Source organism: Nothobranchius furzeri, chromosome 13, assembly GCF_043380555.1.
Source record: "Nothobranchius furzeri strain GRZ-AD chromosome 13, NfurGRZ-RIMD1, whole genome shotgun sequence".
Classification (NCBI taxonomy): domain Eukaryota; kingdom Metazoa; phylum Chordata; class Actinopteri; order Cyprinodontiformes; family Nothobranchiidae; genus Nothobranchius; species Nothobranchius furzeri.
In genome coordinates, this window is record NC_091753.1 from 28,691,210 (window position 1) to 28,704,292 (window position 13,083).

Sequence of the window (13,083 nt, forward strand, 5' to 3'; positions counted from 1 at the left end):
AAGTAGTCTCCCTCTGACATCATAAAGAAACAAGCAGTATCTTTCTGATATCAAATAAACAAGCAGTATCTTTCTGACATCATAAAGAAACAAGCAGTCTCCTTCTGATATCACGTAGAAACAAGCAGTCTCCTTCTGATATCATGTAGAAACAAGCAGTCTCCTTCTGATATCATGTAGAAACAAGATATATATGTCTGTTATATATTAGAATATATATATGCTTGTTGAATATAAATCTTCATTAAAACGTTTAAATGTTCGTTTTTAAAAACGTTAAAATCATCATTAAAACGTTTAAATCTTCATTAAAACGTTTAAATGTTCATTAAAACGTTAAAATCTTCATGAAAACATGAAAATGTTCATTAAAACGTTAAAATGGTCATTAAAACGTTAAAATGTTCATTAAAATGTTAAAATGTTCATTAAAACGTTTAAATGTTCATTTTTAAAACGTTAAAATGTTAATTAAAATGTTTAAATGTTCATTTTTAAAAACGATTAAAGGTTCATTAAAACGTTAACATTTTCATTAAAACGTTTAAATGTTCATTAAAACGTTAAAATCTTCATTAAAACATTAAAATCTTCATTTTTAAAAACGTTGAAATGTTCATTAAAACGTTAAAATTTTCATTAAAACGTTAAAATGTTCATTAAAACGTTAAAATGGTCATTAAAACGTTAAAATGGTCATTAAAAAGTTAAAATGTTCATTAAAATGTTAAAATGTTCATTAAAACGTTAAAATGTTCATTAAAACGTTAAAATGGTCATTAAAATTTTAAAATGTTCATTAAAATGTTAAAATCTTCATTAAAACGTTTAAATGTTCATTTTTAAAAACGTTTAAAGGTTCAATAAAACGTTAAAACCTTCATTTTTAAAAACGTTAAAAAAGCAGTCTCCTTCTGACATCATAAAGAAACAAGCACTCTCCCTCTGACATCATAAAGAAACAAGCAGTATCTTTCTGACATCAAAGAAACAAGCCGTCTCCATCTGATATCATAAAGAAACAAGCAGTATCTTTCTGACATCAAAGAAACAAGCCGTCTCCTTCTGACATCATAAAGAAACAAGCAGTCTCCTTCTGATATCATGTAGGAACAAGCAGTATCTTGCTGACATCATAAAGAAACAAGCAGTCTCCATGTAGAAACTATATATATATGTCTAATATATATCCGAATATGTTCATTAACATGTTAAAATGTTAATTAAAACATTAAAATGTTAATTAAAACATTAAAATGTTCATTTAAATGTTAAAATGTTCATTAAAACGTTAAATTCTTCATTTAAATGGTTTAATGTTTATTTTTAAAAACATTAAAATCTTCATTAAAACGTTTAAATGTCCATTAAAACATTAAATTCTTCATTAAAATGTTTAAATGTTCATTTTTAAAAACGTTAAAATGTTCATTAAAACGTTTAAATGTTCATTAACATGTTAAAATCTTCATTAAAACATTAAAATGTTAATTAAAACGTTAAAATGTTCATTAAAACATTAAATTCTTCATTAAAACGTTTAAATGTTCATTTTTAAAATGTTAAAATATTCATTAAAATGTTTAAATGTTCAGTTTTAAGAACTCTAAAATGTTCATTAAAACGTTTAAAGGTTCATTGAAACATTAAAATGTTAATTAAAACGTTAAAATGTTCATTAAAACATTAAAATGTTCATTAAAACGTTAAAATGTTCATTAAAACGGTTAAATGTTCATTTTTAAAAACATTAAAAACTTCATTAAAACGTTAAAATGTCCATTAAAACATTAAATTCTTCATTAAAACGTTCAAATCTTCATTAAACCATTAAATTCTTCATTAAAACGTTCAAATCTTCATTAAAACATTAAATTCTTCATTAAAACGTTTAAATGTTCGATTTTAAAAATGTTAAAATGTTCATTAAAACATTAAAATGTTCATTAAAACGTTAAAATGTTCATTAAAACGTTTAAATGTTCATTAACATGTTAAAATCTTCATTAAAACATTAAAATGTTAATTAAAACGTTAAAATGTTCATTAAAACATTAAATTCTTCATTAAAACGTTTAAATGTTCATTTTTAAAATGTTAAAATGTTCATTAAATGTTTAAATGTTCAGTTTTAAAAACTCTAAAATGTTCATTAAAACCTTTAAAGGTTCATTGAAACATTAAAATGTTAATTAAAATGTTAAAATGTTCATTAAAACATTAAAATTTTCATTAAAACGTTTAAATGTTCATTTTTAAAAACGTTAAAATGTTCACTAAAACATTAAAATGTTCATTAAAATGTTAAAATGTTCATTAAAATGGTTAAATGTTCATTTTTTAAAACATTAAAATCTTCATTAAAACATTAAAATGTCCATTAAAACATTAAATTCTTCATTAAAACGTTCAAATCTTCATTGAAACATTAAATTCTTCATTAAAACGTTTAAATGTTCGATTTTAAAAATGTTAAAATGTTCATTAAAACATTAAAATGTTCATTAAAACGTTAAAATGTTCATTAAAACATTAAATTCTTCATTAAAATGTTTAAATGTTCGATTTTAAAAATGTTAAAATGTTCATTAAAACATTAAAATGTTCATTAAAACGTTAAAATGTTCATTAAAACGTTTAATTCTTCATTAAAACAGTTAAATGTTCATTTTTTAAAACATTAAAATCTTCATTAAAACGTTTAAATGTCCATTAAAACATTAAATTCTTCATCAAAACGTTTAAATGTTCATTTTTAAAAACGTTAAAATGTTCATTAAAATGTTTAAATGTTCATTAACATGTTAAAATGTTCATTAAAACACTAAATTCTTCAATAAAACGTTAAAATGGTCATTAAAAAGTTAAAATGTTCATTAAAATGTTAAAATCTTCATTAAAACGTTTAAATGTTCATTTTTAAAAACGTTTAAAGGTTCAATAAAACGTTAAAATCTTCATTTTTAAAAACGTTAAAAAGTTCATTAAAATGTTAAAATGTTCATTAAAACGTTAAAATCTTCATTTTTAAATACGTTAAAATGTTCATGAAAAAGTTTAAATGTCCATTAAAACATTAAATTCTTCATTAAAACGTTTAAATGTTCATTTTAAAAAACGTTAAAATGTTCATTATAACATTAAAATGTTCATTAAAACGGTAAAATGTTCAGTAAAATGTTAAATTCTTCATTAAAATGGTTAAATGTTCATTTTTAAAAACATTAAAATCTTCATTAAGACGTTTAAATGTCCATTAAAACATTAAATTCTTCATTAAAACGTTAAAATCTTCATTTTTTTTAAATGTTAAAATGTTCATTAAAACGTTTAAATGTTCATTAACATGTTAAAATCTTCATTAAAACATTTAATTGTTAATTAAAACGTTAAAATGTTCATTAAAACATTAAATTCTTCATTAAAATGGTTAAATAGTAATTTTTAAAAATGTTAAAATGTTCATTAAAACGTTAAATTCTTCTTTGAAACGTTTAAATGTTCATTTTTAAAAACAATTAAAGGTTCATTAAAACGTTAAAATTTTCATTAAAATGTTTAAATGTTCATTAAAACATTAAAATCTTCATTTTTAAAAACGTTAAAATGTTCATGAAAACGTTTAAATGTCCATTCAAATGTTAAATTCTTCATTAAAACGTTTAAGTGTTCGTTTTTAAAAACGTTAAAACGTTCATTAAAACGTTAAAATTTTCATTAAAACGTTAAAATGTTCATTAAAACTTTAAAATCTTCATTAAAACATGAAAATGTTCATTAAAACGTTTAAATGTTCATTTTTAAAAACGTTTAAAGGTTCAATAAAACGTTAAAATCTTCATTTTTAAAAACGTTAAAAAAGCAGTCTCCTTCTCTCTTAAAAATAAAGGTTCCAGTTAGAACCAAAGACGGTTCTTCACAGTGATGCCATAGGGGAACCTTCTTCGGTTCTCCAAGAAACCTTTTGCCTATTGGTTCCTCAAAGAACCATTTATAAATGGGTTCTTTGAGGAACTTTTATTTGGTTCTCTGTGGAACCTCACATATAGAACCTTTTAGGGTTCCACAAATAACCATTTATCAAAAGGTTCTATGAAGAACTAATTTAATTGGGTGCTTCAGAGAACCGAAAAAAGTTCTTTAAAGAACATCATTAGATTCTCTGTGGAACCTTAAAATCAGAACCTTTTAGGGTTCCTTAAATAACCATTTATCAAGGGGTTCTCTGAAGAACTAATTCATTTAGGTGCTTCAGAAAAAGTTTTTTTGGGTGTGTTAATCAGAAATTATCAATTTAAGTGCAGTAATTAAACCAAAAAGAAAATTTTGGGACCCAATTACATTAAATCACTGTTTCATTCCTGTCAAATCTGTTTTCATTTACACCCAGACAAAACTTTGTTTTAGAGGTTATAAAGGGATGTTTTTTGTTTCTACATTTCTTGAAAAAATTATTTCTACAAAATTAAACACAACAAAAACTGATCATATAACATGTCCTTCAAAGCAAATAATGCCATTAAAAAAGGTACAACTAATTGTTTTTCATAAAAATGTATAAAATTGACATTCTCAAAGAAAGTCCCTACCCACATCTGTACCAAAAATCTTGGACAGGCGAGAGTCAAAAAAAGAACTCACATACTGCAAGGTTCCAATATGCAGTCAATTTATTTGCTTCAGGAAAGTAGTTGTAACTTCTCAAGCAAGAAAGCTCTGTCACGCAAGTTTACAGGCGCCATCTTAAATGACTTGTGATGTAGTCACTTGATGGGCCATGCACTGCGAACAAACAGTGTAAACAAGCAGACATAATATAATCCTATGCAAGGCAAAAAGGTATTATAAAGTGCTGAAATGTTTTTTATAATGCTGGAAAAATAGTGGCGGTAAAGAGCAACTCGAGTTGAACACATTTGCAAAATCACACCAACAGAACAAATGGAAAACCATAACAGAAAGTGCCAGGCTTGCTTTTTACAGTGAATTGTAAAACCTTTGCACAGCAATTGGAACAGAACCCTTCATTTTGAAAACAAAAGTTTCCAGAAAGGAAACAGTCTTTCTCAAGTTTTTGGGATACTGAACTTGGAAGATGTGGTAAAGATAAAAAGTAGCAGCCAGGGCAAGGGAGATGTCCACACTGCCATCATCGAGGAGTATCTCTTCATTATCCATCTTCACAGTGATGGCCTCACTCTGCAGTGGGTCTTCGTCCCTGCAGTCTGTCAGGACAACAGTTGGTGTTGGAAACACTGGATCCTGTAAAATGCAATCATAGAAAAGCCCTTAAGACCCCCTTTTTCAGACAAAATGACCAATTAAGCAAAGTTGAAAATATTTTAACCTGGCAGCAGCCAGATCTCTCTGTGTAGCCCCGCCCCGTGTTGAGTCTACACAGAGATCTGGAATGGTTGCAGCAGAATCTGTTTGAAAGAGGGAGGGCTTTCTGGTAGAGAATATTTTCAATTGATTGGAGGACGCGCAAGGTAATGCCCAGCTGGCACTGGCTGGCTGCTGCCAGGATAGGGCATCCATGGTGAAGTGTGAAATCCATGGTGTAGCATAGCTAGCGAAGGTTCATATTAGAGGGCTGCATCGGGATTGGGTCCCGCGGAACCCAACACAAATCTTGCGAGGGCGGGCGGTGTGAATTTTGCTGCGGGCGGGAACGGTCGGCTAAAAGAAACAGTGCGGGATTGGGATGAGTATGGAGTCGGCAACTGATGTTGAAAAGAAGCTGAAACAAGGTCTTTATGACACAAAAACCAAAGCAAGGCAAGTCAGACAATTGGAGGAGTTTCTCCGATTGCGTTAATATTGCTCATTCAGGTCTCTCTTAGAAAAGCAACCTCGATCACTGCCTGATTAGAGTTGAATAGAATGTGAAACGGCCTTGATTTCATTAACCCTTTAAGCACCACACAGTAGCTCCTTTATTATTATTTTTTTAAAGAATTTTATAGTTTAAGTAGCAAGGAGTTATTTGAAATCACATGTGCCGAGGCGTCACCGGTGATCCTGGTGACGCCTCGGTGTTAAAGGGTTAAAAACTAAATGAAAACAAAGTGCGTCATTCCTGACCATTTGTTAAAGGGGGGAGTCAGGGGTGCGCGCAGTCTCTTTAGTCTTTATCCGCAAGAGCGCCAGGGGCGGGGGGTATTGGAGATGTAGCGTGAGAGCATGTGTACAAGGTCAGATGCATGTGTCTCATGTAGGGCTGAAACGATTCCTCGAATACCTCGAATAATTCGAGTACAAAAAATCCTCGAGTCAAATTCTCTGCCTCGAGGATTCGTTTAATTCATATTTAATTAATTCAGGGCTTTGCAATCGCCCGGGGTCATGTTTCACCCGGACCGAAATAAGTGACGCACATGCCCACTGGGCTGAATGCACACGCGAGTAGCGAACGTAACTTAACTTTCTCTTAAGCTATGGCGGACAACGTGGACCTCGGTGGAGTGCGAAAAAGACAGAAAATGTCAAAGGTGTGGGACCATTTTTCACGTCGTAAGGTGGAAAACGTAGTCCAGTGTAAATACTGTAAAATGGATTTAGCCTACCTCACCACCACATCCTCCGTGCTGCAGCACCTGTAAATGTCACTTCTGCAGGCGGACTCGGAGCCTCTACAAGATAATGCATTTTAGCCTGTATTTCTATATATTCTGCAGACACTGTGAGACTTTTTCGTTTGTAGCACTCAGTTTTAGCTCACACCGTACATCTGGTAGCAACACGTCGAACTTAAAATGTGCTAAAAAATAGTTTTACACAACACGTCGGACTTTTTATTGTGTAATTGATGTCCGTTGTCCCTCGGGGTTTCAGCAGGAGGACACGGATATTTATGAGTGGCGGAGGAAAACGAAAGAAAGTAAATAAATGTTTTGTGATCAGTATAATTTGACAAAACCACGGCAAACATGCTTTCTCGACAATCCTTGTTATTGTGTGAGAAAAAAAGTGTAGAAATTAAAACGAACGTGTGTTAATAGGGAAACAGCCGGTGAGCTGTTTGCGCCGTGAGCGGTTCTGGTTCTGTTTGGGCCGCAGCCGCTCGCAGCGCTACTTCAACAGTTATCCTCCTAGTTTCTGTCTGGCATGCAGGCTAGCAGATTCTCGCACGAGGGGAAAATCGGCTCAGGTTGTTTACTTATTTTTTGCACAGGCATTTGTTTACTGTGAAGTAAAGTTGAAGTGCTGAAGTTTTGCAAACTAATTTTGAATAAAACTTGAAGAATAACTGGCAATTGCTTGCTCATTTTGAGAGGTCTTTCATAATTATAACATGCTATTTGATATAATGGTTTACAAACACAAAAGGGTAATTTATTAGAGTACTCGATTAATCGAAAAAAAGATTCGATAGAGTACTCGATTACAAAAATATTCGATAGCTGCAGCCCTAGTCTCATGCTCATTGTGTTAGAGCTGGCAGCCCTGGTGAAAGCAGGATGGTATTTCGTAATTTCTCATCATGTTTGTACATTTCACTATAATTGTGACTAATCTGCTGCAGCTAAACCTTGATTAGAAAACTAAAAATCACAAATTCAACAGAAATCTTAATTTGTGCTAGAAACATAAACACAACTTAATATTTTCCTGAAATAGTTTAGTTCTAGTAAAATAAAGATATTTAAATAATATATTTAAGTTAGGTTTTGTCTGTTCTTTACTGAAAGTAGTTAATGAGCAAATAGCATAAAATTACGGCTGCAGCTATCGAATATTTTTCTAATCGAGTACTCTATCAAATCTTTTATCAATTAACCGAGTACTCTAATAAATTACCCTTTTGCGTTTTTAAACCATCATATCAAACAGCATGTTATAATTAGGAAAGACCTCCTGAAATGAGCAAGCAGTTGCCAGTTATTCTTTAAGTTTTATTCAAAATTAGTTTTCAAAACTTCAGCACTTCAACTTTACTTCACAGTAAACAAATGCGAGCGGCTGCGGCCCAAACAGCACCAGAACCGCTCACGGCGCATGCGCAAACATGGCTCGCCAGCTGTTTCCCTATTAACACACGTTCGTTTTAATTTCTACACTTTTTTTTGTCTCACAATAACAAGGATTGTCGAAAGCATGTTTGCCGTGGTTTTGTCAAATTATACTGATCACACATTTATTTACTTTCTTTCGTTTTCCTCCGCCACTCATAAATACCCGTGTCCTCCTGCAGCAATCCTGAGGGACAACTGACATCAATAACAACACAGTAAAAAGTCTGACGTGCTGTAAAAACTGCTGTTTTTAGCACATTCTAAGACCGACGTGTTGCTACCAGACGTACGGTGTGAGCTAAAACTGAGTGCTACAAATGAAAAAGTCGCACAGTGTCTGCAGAATATATAGAAATACAGGCTAAAATGCATTATCTTGTAGAGGCTCCGAGTCCGCTTGCAGAAGTGACATTTACATGTGGATGTTTCCTGGTCAGGTGCTGCAGCATGGAGGATGTGGTGTTGTGCTAGGCTAAATCCATTTTACAGTATTTACACTGGACTACGCTTTCCGCCTTACGACGTGAAAAATGGTCCCACACCTTTGACTTTTTCTGTCTTTTTTGCACTCCACCGGGGTCCACGTTGTTCGCCATGGCTTAAAAGAAAGTTAAGTTACATTCGCTACTCGCGTGTGCATTCAGTCCAGTGTGTTATGTGCAGCACTTATTTCGGTCCGGGTGAAACATGACCCCGGGCGATTGCAAAGCCATGAATTAATTAAATATGAATTAAACGAATCCTCGAGGCAGAGAATTTGACTTGAGGATTTTTTGTACTCTAATTATTCGAGGTACTCGGGGAATCGTTTCAGCCCTACTTAAAATATAAATTCTATAGTTTTTTAAATATCTAATTTTTCAATAATTATTCATATGGATCAATATGAATTTTATCAATATGCTTTTTTTCTATATTGTCCAGCCCTAATTCAAACAAAAGAAATTTCACATGTTGGAGTCTGAGTCCATGTCCAAATTCAAGTCCTGATGTTGCAAGTCTGAGTTCAAGTGCAAGTCATATTTACCTTGTCAATGACAAATAGCTGCTGTGGGTCCTCTTTGAAGACGGAAGGTAGTAGAAGCACTGCAGCGTTGACAATCTGACCTTCAAAAAAATACAGAAGAATTGTAAAGAAAAATATAAGTGTCTCAAATAACACAGCGGCGCGTCTGGTCTTCAATCAGCCTAAAAGAGCACACGTCACCCCTCTGTTCATTGAGCTCCACTGGCTACCACTAGCAGCACGCATCAAATTCAAATTGCTAACACTAGCATACAAAGTCTGAGATGGTACGGCTCCCATCTACCTGAATCCTCTTGCAAAGGCTTACGTCTCGCCCGGCCGCTCCGGTCATCACAGGATCGTCGGCTAACAGTGCCTACACCACGCTCAGGACAATCCAGACTCTTCTCATGCATCATTCCACAAATGTGGAATGACCTTCCTGATACTACCAGAACTGCGGCGTCCTTTTCTATTTTCAAGAAACTCCTGAAGACCCTGCTCTTCAGAGAGCATCTTCTAAACTAGCACCCTCCCTGCACCCGTCCCCCCTCTCTACTGCCCACTCCTTGTTCCTTCCTCTCCATGACTGATGTCAATGTGTTGTTGTTACTATTGTTGTTAGCCTCAAGGGCAAAATGCCGATTATCACTTGTAAGTCGCTTTGGACAAAAGCGTCTGCTAAATACATAAACATAAACACGTAATTGAGCATGGTAAAGTAAAATGCATAACAATTTATTAAACTGTAAAGTTATTAGAGGCACAACATACCTCTTCTTTCCTCCTCTGTCTCTGAGGCATCAAGCCCAACCAAACACTTGTCCTTGAGGGCACTTTTAGGAGCCTTGTCAACAATTTTTGGGACATCTTGGCAAAGTTGGTGACTATGCGTTTCTCCACATCCACTTTGCTTATGAGCTTCACTTCCTCTAGAATCTAAAACACACACAGTACGAAAAAGATATTGATACCAAGAATTTAAAAGGAACTCCAGCTATGAGGACGTGTTTACCCTAATAAGCCAATATTTTTCTGTTGTACCAAAATATGTTGTTAGAAGCACACAAAATATAGCCAATTATTTACAAAACTATGTTTAGTACATTTGTTGACATACGTAAGACACCATGTTTTCTGCGTGCAATGCACTCTGGGGACGATGACGTATGTTTATGTGCTCACCGTTATAATAATTAAGTAAAATGCTGCATTGCGCTGCTTTTGGATGCAATTTCCAGTCAAAAGGCAACAAGGGGAGTGATGTGAGTTACAGCTTTCCTACTGACAAGAAGAGGCGAAAGCAGTGGGAAGATGCCTGTGGACAGACAACTTTTTTCAGCTGCCAAATTATGCATCCCCATCTTTTAAACTGTTACCTGCTATGCTGAAACCACACAATGTATATAAATATATATATTTATATTAAAACTAAAATAAACACAGAAATACCAGGTTTTATCCTAACAATTTGTACGTGACGGTTAATAAAATCTTTACTGTGTCCCAGATGAATTTTTCAATGATCTGCTATGGTATTTCTGTGTTTTTTTTTAAATAAATATATATATATATATATATATATATATATATATATATATATATATATATATTTATATACATTCTGTGGTTTGAGCATAGCAGGTAACACTTTAAAAGATGGGGATGCATAATCGTCAGCTTGAAATGTTGCACTGCCGAAATATGCATCCACTACTACTTCAAGTAATGAGGGGATGCTATTCTCAGCATAACACTGGGCAGAATGTGGGATGGAGCAGGGAGGAGGCGATTTGCTATAGGTTATGCACAATTGTTTTTCCTCCACTTTTTCTACAAAGATTGGATCAAACTTCTTCACCACGCTGCTGAGTCGGGTTGTCAGACATGAGTGGTACCACACGTGCATATTTGCTACAAAACTCACGTGTCTGCAACTTTTTGCGTAATTTAGAGGGGTGAGTTGTACCAGCGTAGATTAGTCGGTTCTGCTGTTGAAACCCGTTGTTCCACCGCTCCGCAGCGCGCAAGCGTACACGCGAGCTCACTACAGCCCCCCAAGTTGGCCCCGAATTTAATATGTTTTTCACATGCCAACAAAAAGAAAAAAAGTAATTCTCTTAAATGAAAAGTCTCAGCTATTAACTTGCATGCTTTGGAACAGAAAAAGTGCATAAAAACCACAATAATTCAAGCTCCACTCTGATGCTCACCTGTTCCAGCCAGATGCCTGCATCAGAAGGTTAGGCTCTAAATTGAGCTTTATCAGAGAGGACAGTTGCTCACATATAAGTGCTGGTGCACATGGAGAACATTTCAGCAGCTCGGGCTGTGTCAAAGAGGAAAGATACAAGCTGCAACAGCTCTGACCTGAGCGTGTCAATACGCTGGAGTCAGCCCCGCCTGGAAGTTGTTCGCTTCCCATGTCAGCCGCGAAAGGACTACTAAGCAGTTGGGGTCTCAGTTTCTGGGTTTCAAAGTCGGCAAGTCGCTGAGAAAACTCGGAGCTGAGTAAGTGCACTGTTTTCAGTTTGTTCGAAACTGCGGAGGGTAACGCCAACGCCGATACTATCACTAAAAGCTAATGACTGTAAACAGAAAATAGGGGGCGCTCCGGCGCTTCGACTGGCGCGAAAACACCGCAAAGCACTGTGGGATTTGACGTCTTCGCGGCAGATTGGACCGGCGGGCCCGTTTTAATACATTTTTTAAATTTAATCTCGGGGGCCAAATAAAAATAGACTGCGAGCTAAATTTGGCTCGAGGGCATGCGTTGGGCACCTGTGATCTAGCCCTACTCTCAACAGTCTGCCGATTTAAACAGGAATACACCACACATTGTTCAAGATGGCTGCATCTTTCTTTTTTTGCCTCGGAGCAGCTAGTCTATTCCCCATTTGATAAGGGAGGTGGCGCACAAAAAAAACAACAGTTGGAGTAGTTAACTGCTTTACTAACTAACTTACAATACTAACGCAGCTTTCTGTTACCCTACAAGCAGCATAATATACAGTCCCGAGTTTCATTTACCTACAAGGAATAGTGTTAGCTACCGCTAACAAGCTAAAGTGGCTAAGTAGTTATCAGTTTAGCAAACATTCTGCCATTTCAAATGTAGAAATCGGCACCGCGATTCTGTACAGCTAACTTTAGTGAACAGTTCACAACAAGATAATAATTTTTATAAATGTAATCTACTGAATTTACCTTGACGGTCGATCTTCACCTCCGTGTCAGGGCGGGAAGGAACAAGAAGCAACAGCAGCAGCAGACCAAAATGGTGATGAGTCTTCTGGATTTTACCGACACCTACCGATGGTGACGTTTGTGAGGAGGTGGGGGAGGGGTGGCTACACAAACTTTATTGAAACATGCACAAAACGAAACAAAGGCATAAACTTTTAAAGTGAGTGTAGGTTACAACCCTTTTATCAGTGTTTAGAAATATATTATAGGAAGTAGTTTTAATTAGAACATACAACTGCATTGGTATCGGTTCCTAGTATTGGTTAACTTTTAACGAGTACAATTACAGTATCAGTATCAAAGTAATGAAGTATAGCCAAACATTATTAATTCACATCATTACATTTCTTTGACTCTTCTTTAAAAAATGTAGTTACAAAAAATTACCCTCTATATAAAAGGGCCATGTGAGCATTGTTACACAAAGCCAGGAGTTATTAAGATTAGGCATAGATCTTCAAACAGTAAAAAGGTTCTTCAAAGCACTAAAAGTAAGTATAAATGTGACAACCTCTCTTCAAAAAATTAATCAGTTCTCAAAAGAACCTTAAACAGCAAGGAAAAGGTTCTTCAACTGAAAAAGGTTCTCCAGGGCACTCAAAGTGCTTTAGAGAACTTATGAAGAACCACTTTTAGTCTCCCTCTGACATCATAAAGAAACAAGCAGTATTTTTCTGACATCATAAAGCAACAAGCAGTCTCCTTCTGACATCATAAAGAAACAAGCAGTCTCCTTCTGACATCATAAAGAAACAAGTAGTCTCCCTCTGACATCATAAAAAAACAAGCAGTATCTTTCTGACATCAAATAAACAA

At 34.4% G+C, this 13,083-nt stretch overlaps 1 long non-coding RNA gene across 1 annotated transcript; it reads right to left on the bottom strand.

Moving 5' to 3' along the window:
* Positions 1-4,772: 4,772 nt before the first annotated feature.
* LOC129163952 (uncharacterized) lies at positions 4,773-12,813 on the bottom strand. Its single transcript, XR_011516134.1, has 4 exons — positions 12,229-12,813; positions 9,796-9,960; positions 9,043-9,122; positions 4,773-5,262 (listed from the first exon to the last, which is right to left on the bottom strand). It is a non-coding gene; the product is annotated as an uncharacterized lncRNA (long non-coding RNA).
* Positions 12,814-13,083: the final 270 nt, after the last annotated feature.